The sequence below is a fragment of the Pistacia vera genome, unplaced genomic scaffold (genome assembly GCF_008641045.1).
Source record: "Pistacia vera cultivar Batoury unplaced genomic scaffold, PisVer_v2 Contig316, whole genome shotgun sequence".
In the NCBI taxonomy this organism is placed as follows: domain Eukaryota; kingdom Viridiplantae; phylum Streptophyta; class Magnoliopsida; order Sapindales; family Anacardiaceae; genus Pistacia; species Pistacia vera.
This window is the reverse complement of record NW_022196131.1, coordinates 2,277-10,285: the sequence shown is the minus strand read 5'-3', so window position 1 is coordinate 10,285 and position 8,009 is coordinate 2,277. Positions and strand designations below refer to the sequence as shown.

General features: G+C 34.4%; 1 pseudogene; it reads right to left on the bottom strand.

The window, feature by feature from the left end:
• Positions 1-463: 463 nt before the first annotated feature.
• LOC116136493 lies at positions 464-6,970 on the bottom strand (annotated as a pseudogene).
• Between the last annotated feature and the right edge of the window lie 1,039 nt (positions 6,971-8,009).

The window sequence follows — 8,009 nt, the reverse complement described above, 5'->3', positions numbered from 1 at the left end:
TAACATGGCTACTCCTGACGACTTTCATAAACTTAATAAGATGCTCAAGTGATCTTGCAGTCCTCCACCTGAACTAACATAAAACAAATTCAGGCTTGAAATGGATAACTATACTTCCAAGAATTGGTAATATTTCTCAAGCGAACAAAACATAATAAGAGTTTCTGAATTATGAACACTAGATTGGAGCATAAAATATCCAAAAAGGTCAAGTGCACGAGTGTGATTAATATCCAATAACGCTTTTTTTAAATCCACACATGCTGATAAACTCCTGAATGAACTCAGATCAATCCAACACTGCCAATACATCTGAATGAAACAGAGTCCATAATATAAGACTCGCACAACAAATCTGAATATATCGCCCGCTTATACAGACACTAGACAACTCAACATTTGACCCATCCAAATCAATTATTTTATTATCAAAAGCCCAGAAATTTAAAAGTAAACATAACAATTATTTAGATTCTTCATCTTCTTCCTCTTTCCAGCAGCATCTCAGAGTTGATCTAGGAGAGCATTGCCCCAGTCCTAACATATTTCTGGAAGACAACTGAACCGCCCATTCCAAGCTCTTCAAGGCCACTCTCTTCGCAACAGTATCCCTTCACATCCAACAACAGTCCTGCTCAAGAAACTTCCTCGCGACCTCACACGTTGCACAGACAATGGAGAAATCATTTGGTTGGAAACAACCAACACCTCTCCACCAGCTCACTCAAATCTCTTCTTTCAGATCATAACCCACCGTTCAAAGCTTGCTACTGAAACCCGTCCCTGGGGTAAAATGGATAGTAGGATAGCAGTCCCTTCAATTGAATTCATTGAATAACCGCAGGTCAACCTCAAAATCACATATCTTGGATTCTGGAAGAACTGTCTCTGATACCAGAATTAATGGTCATTGTACCACGACCGAACCTGATTGGGTCTTGTAAAAAACAGAGGCCATTTCCCTGTCCAGTCTGTCATGCACATCTCTAAGTGTTAAACGGGTCACAAGAGATACACTGATTCTGCAGACGCAAGTGTATCGACTGCCATTTTTGGGACTGCAACACCCACCAATTACATAAGCATTGCTGCCTGAACCGAGCTTCCCAAAGTAGCTATCAAGAACACAATTTCTCTTGAGAAAATTACGATGAGAGCCGTCTGGGTGACGTCACTGATTGATTCAGCGAAAGGGTCTCAGCCAACTTCAGGATTGGTGGGATTGAAAAAAGTAACTTTGTTGTCCCACAGGTTTTGATGATGATCTTGTATGAGAGACAAAGAGGCTTGACTCCGACAGACATAAGTCAAACTTGATCATTTGACAGTGACGAACTATAGTCACTCAGCTGGTGCCAGAATCTCATCTAACTGGGCCTTCGAGAGGTACCGAAGACCCTTTCCTCAGGATCGCAAAGATGCCTGGCTCAAAAATGACATTCAAGCCTCTTTCGTAACCTTCAAACCAATTGCAGAATTGCCATGGCAGTCTAACAAAACTATCACTGTTGAAAAGTACTTCGCAATCACATGTGGTGCCAAAGTCGCAGGTAGATCGAGCCAGATAGAATGCAGTTTGCAAAGAGAAGAAAGAGGAAGTCGTTGATGAAGAAAAACAGTTACACTAATCACTAGTAAAGCAAGATAACATTCACCAATCACTTTAATGATGAGATCACAATTTGAGGAGTATCAGGATGGCTTGCGAGCACACTCATAAGAAAATAATAAAACTGTTACATAGTTTGTTCATGAAATGGATGAATTGGTAATTTAAAATCATGACATAGAAATTTTATTGTCATTCGGTGTGATTATAGCTTGCGAAGAAAACTATTATATAAACTCACGTTGGAGTAAGCAGCAGATCTGAACTTCTTAATTCGCCGTTTGGTCGAAGGTCTTCAATGCTGTAACCAAGAGGAGCTTCGTAGAATAAAGACTTACTATGCTAGACTTCTTCTCCCACCTGGGACTCCATTATCATACAATCCCTCCTAACCAAAGCCATCAAACATTAGTAATTAAATTATCAACAAACAAAACAAAAAAAAAAAAAAAAAAAACTCGAATGATTAAAAAAATTATTTAAGTCCAATAGGAAAATAGTGGTGGCATACCAACCACCAGCAACAATGTGAGAAAACTTAGGGGATACAAATATAGCAGCAGAATAAATTCACGTCATCGAATAAAGGGAGTCAAACATAATTCAAATGCCATATATGTAAAAGTTCCTGAAGACGTTAAGAATAAAAATATAAAGAACTTTTTGTTTTGTTGAGAAGGAAATTCAAATTCCTAATTAAGATCCTGAGTGGTTGCAGAACACATGAAAACAAGTCATACAATTGTGACTGAAAGTTTACAGAGAAGAAAGAGGTTTTGTGCTTTCCCCAACCGGTGTCTTAAAAGAATTATCTTTTACAAATTTGGATTATGTTTAGTTTAAAAGGAATTTCATGTTTCACGATAGAGATATGATAATTTGATAATGTGTTTTAGAAACCATAACTAATAGGATTTAATCGTATTTAATCATATTATTAACAACTCAAGCTCATTGCATTCATTGCTTTTAGTGAGGTGTTGATTTAAAAATTACAATTACACAATTTTATGAAACAATGGCCGTATCCACCATTCTTCCAAACAATTAAAATAAAAAATCAGTATTTAATAATATATTACACTATCATTCAGCATCCAAATCCCAATCTATCCTTGGCTCAAACCAAAAATTCATTAACCAAAAACTAATGAACTTCTAACATCAAATTCTTACAAAAAAAACCGCTAATAGTCATAAACATGCACGCAAATAAAACCCTAAGCTGAAATTCTTAAAATTATTTCACGAAAGAAAATATAATTTTCCAATCCCTACTTACAGATTACAAGTCCCATCGAAGCTTTATTCAGCTATATCACCAACACGTTAAACTCGTCAGAATTCCTTAAAAACAGACGACGACAACAATCAGAAACGAAAATATAAGATAAAAAACATTTCAAAAGATGCAAACCTAGAAAAGAAAATACTACTAGAATATGGTATATGAGATGAAAATTGAGAGGATTTGAATGATTCTAGTGTTGTTGGTAGGAGTTGTGCGGCTATGTATTTCTTGTGTTTTATGAAAATGAAATAATTGTGACTTGTGAATGGATCCGAGGACTGAGGGGAAGGCTGACGTTTTATACATGACGTGGCGAGCGTTATTTGTGTGTTGACATTCGCTACTTGTTTAGATTAAATCACGATATTGCCCTTTCTTTTAATTTCCAATTAAGTTTCGAATATTCGTTCTCCTTTATATAGGATGTTAAACCACTTTTAACCTAAAAGTTGACTTCTTTCGTGCTTTTATTTATTTATTTATTTTTCTTAAGAGATAAGGATGAATAAAGAAGGATAGGAAAGTCAAAGCCGGAAAAAAATCCGATTAGGAATATATATTAAGCTCCTTTTAATTAGTTAAAATATGCTAAATTTATACAACCTAACAATTAATTAATCTTATAATTGTAGTGAAATTATCATAATAAATAGGAATGGTTTAAAGTTAAAGTTGATATTAAATAAAAGTTTAACAATTGTATTGAAAAAATGGTAAAAAATAAAGTAAAGAAGAAGAATGGAATAGGAAGAGAGAAAAAGATTGATTGTATCGAGAAAGGTAAGAGATAGGATTCTTGAGTTGGGCCGATGAGTCTTGTTTCTCAGCATTTTTTTTTTTTTTTTTTTTTTTTGGTAACTAGCCAGTGTCACAACTAATCTTTAGGAATTCCGAAGTTTATGATAGAGTAATCCTTCAGTGATCACTATTATTAACAATTGAAAAGAATTGAATTTTAGACCTTTTGAGTCCACCCTTATTAACAACCGAGGGACATCGAACTACAGACATTTTGAGTCCATCCTTTTTACTAGGGGTGTTCAAAAGAATCGGTTGGAATCGGAACCAGCGGGTACCCTGGGTTTAGTTCCGGTTCCTACCTAGAACCAATTGTCAACGGGTAGGTTCCGGTTCCAAATTTTTGGAACCGTTACTGTGCGGTTCTGGTTCTGGTTCTTATAGTTAGGAACCAGAACCAGGAACCGAAGCTAATATAAAATAAAATTAAAGATTATGGGGGTTAATAAAAACTTTTATAAAAAAATTAATGTGAATACATTTATATTTATATTTCATAACATTTAAAGTAAGTTGGTTTGAGTTTTGAGAATCTACCTTTACAAAGTAATGGAGTTTGTAATTTTAAATTTATAATTTGTAATTTTATTTTTGTTAACAAGTGCCAGGTGGGGGGGTATTTGTAAGTTTTTAAGGGTTTTTTTACCATTTTTAAAACTTTTGGGTGATCATATAATTTTACAGGGTACCCAGAACTGGAACCAGAACCGTCGGTTCCGGTTCTGGTTCCAAATTTCAAGGAACCGTCGGTTCCGGTTCCTTCAAAATATGTAGGGTACCCAGAACCGAACACCCCTACTTATTACTAATCGAGGAAAATCAAACTTATTAAGAATTGAGGAGAATCGAATTTAAGACTTTTTAAATAATATACCCAAAAATCTTAGTTGACGATGGAAGGGTTTAGGGTTTCTTTTCTTCTAGTCCTAGGGCCTTCCTCATATAATTTTAATTTAATAATTAGTTATTATAAATATCGAAATTTGTCATACAACCATTTTTATTATATTTGGATTTGTGAGAAGTGAATACAAGCCCAAGCCCAAGAAAAAGAAGAGGCCAATAAGAGGGGGTATGGAGATTGTCATTTTTAACGTAAACTAATGCCAGTCTATCATAAACTCATGATAATGAATTTGTTTAACAAATAACTAATACCACTCTATTATTTTAGATATTTTTAACATAAAGAAAACAAAACTCTGAGGATCCTCATTAATTAAACTGCTCTAAATTAATATGGTGGGTAATTACTGTTGGCAGATGGGACAAAGTTGTTTTAATTGAGACTAAAAGTCAAACTTTCATAATTCCAATGTTAAAAAGACACCTCATGTGCTGCATGTCCTTATCTCATCTCATCAACATTTCAGAATTATTAATGACTTCATTTATGCTTTTGCAATTTTCAATTCGGAAATACCAAATGCAGAAGTTGAAGAATACTTAGAATAGTGAAGTCCAGCAAGGATGAGTTTGTGAATGTGGTTGCCAATCAGCAGTCTCATCAATGTACAAACATTCGCAACCATCTATGTTTTTTTTTTCTTTTTCTTTTTTTTTCAGTTTTTTTATTTTAATCTGGAACTCTGTGTGTAGCATATTGAATCTAAGAATACTTTAGGGCGTGTTTGTTTAATTATTTTCACATTATCATATCTCTATCCTATCTAAAATTTATATATTTGTTTTCTTATTATGAAAATCCTATTATATTTAATTCAATTATTTTTAAACCCTCTAAGGTTTGTTAATTTAACTAAACACCTCCATTTTTTTTTTAATTTGACAAAAATACCCTCACTCACCCACATATACCAAATTCCGGCCACCACCACTGGAAGGTGGTTAGAATCTGGTATAATGATACAAAACTGGATGGATCTAGCTGGTAGTACGCCGATCTAGCATTTTTCGACCAAATAAGCTGTGGATTTGGTCGAAAAATGCTAGATCTACGACTAAAGACGGTCAAATCTTTGGTCGTAGTTGGTTGTCAACGATAGCCATATATTTGGTAGTCGCTAACAACCAAACGTAACCAGATCTGGCCGTTGAGATTTGGCCTTTTTCGACCAAATCTATGGTGGATCTGGCCGGAAAAGGCCATATCGGCACACGACCGGCCAAATCTAATCGGTCGTGCACTGATACGGCGACTCCAACCACCCTTCGGCGATGGTGGCTGCTGGCATTTAATGGGTGGGTGGGGTTTTTTTTGTTAATTTTCAATGTTTTATTGCAGAGGTGTTTAACTAAATTAACAAACTTATGGGATTTTTTTGTTAATTTTTAAATCCTAACCATCCAACTTTTACTTTTTCAAAAATCTTATCCAAAATAATAAAACTACCTCATATATGCACATGTTTGACGATTGGCATTTGATTTTTTTTTAATAAAAAAGTTAAATATAGCATATCAATTCTTTCTTTCATCACAACTAAATTATAATTTCAAACAAAGGTACTCAATTGAAAGATTATCTCACAATTTTGATTGAAATATAAAGTTTTTTAATCTTTTGTTTTGTAATAATACACATAGAATACAATTTTTTTTTTTATATCATTTTCTTATTATTATCACGTTAATTTATTCAACACTTTACATTTCATTAACAACTATTTATTTACTTAAATATAGTTAGATATATATATTATCAAAATAAGGCAAGAGAGGTAAGAGAAGACTAAGCAGAGATTGTATGTGTATGCCACAGAGAAAGAGTGGAGAAGAATCGTTTTACATTCAATTGTGTGTTTTCTACAAGTATACATTACCTATTTATAGCTAAAGCGTAAAGGAATAAAAAGGCAATACAATATTTGTCATAATGTCATAATCACACAGGAAAAGGTAACAAAATACTGATATTAAACATAATACCAATCAATTGATTTACTCCAACATATCAATCATTCCTTGATTCACTCCAACACTTCCCCTCAAACTTGCAGTTTGTATATGTCGTAAACTCCAAGTTTGCATAGTAGATGTGAATATAATCTACCATATAATGGTTTTGTAAAAATATCTGCTGGTTGTTCCATGGTTTGAATGTGCATAGGTTGGATACCTTCTTGAACTTTTTCTCTAATGAAATGGCAATCAATCTCTATATGCTTTGTTATTTCATGGAATACTAGATTCGTTGTGATGTCATTTGCAACTGTGTTGTCACAGTATAGAGTGATATACCCCTTTACTTGTACTTTCAAATCCTTCAAAAGCCCAAGTATCCAGACAATCTCGCACATGGTCTTGGCCATGGCTCTACTATTCAGCTTTTATTGACAAAAGTGAGACCGTTGACTGCTTCTTTATCTTTCATGAAATGAGTGATCCTCCAAGTTTAACAAAGAAAACAGTAAGGGATTTCCTCGTCGTTGGACATGTACCCCAATCTAAGTCGCAATATGCTGTAATACTCAAGTTTCCATCTCGAGGTAAGAGAAGTCCCAGGCCAAGACATCCTTTCAAATATCTAAGAATCTTCATCGCTATGTCCATATGGGATTGTTTTGGTGCATGCATGAATTGACTAAGGATGTTAACTGCACAGTTGATATATGGTCGTGTCATTGTAAGGTAATTGTCTCATAAGTCTTTGATAGTGTGAGGGATCTTTTAGAGGTGGATCAGCTTTTGACGACGATATCCCATTGTCATATTCTTGAGTGGTGAGTTTGATATTTTGTTCAATAGTCACAATATTCGACTCACAAGTTGATAATCCACAATTTGATATGAGTTACATGACATATTTGCACTGACTAAGGGATATACTAGATGGAGATCTAGCAATTTCAATTCCTAGGAAATATTTTGACTCTTCCAGATCTTTGATACGAAATTACTTGTTGAGGTACTCTTTCAGTGCTTTAATGGCGGTCTCATTGTTTCTAGTGATAAGGATATCATCGACATAAATTATGAGAGCGTTGAAAAAATTACCTTGCTACCAAGAGAAAAGAGCATAATCATGTTTAGATTGTTTGAATCCTACGCTTGTGAATGCCTTAGTAAATTTCTCATTCCATTGCCAAGATGCCTATTTTAAGCCATATAACGATTTTTGCAAACAACAAACTATATTCTTCCCCGATGGAAGTTCTATGTAAATCTCCTTATGAAGATCCCCATGAAGAGAGCATTATGAACATCTATTTGGTGCAGTGGCCAATCTCGAACAGAGGCAACAAAGAGAAAGGCTTGCATAGTGACCTGCTTGGCAACGGATGAAAAAGTCTCCTAGTAATCAAAACATTCTCGTTGAGTCTTGGCAACAAGATGGGCTTTGTGTCTTTT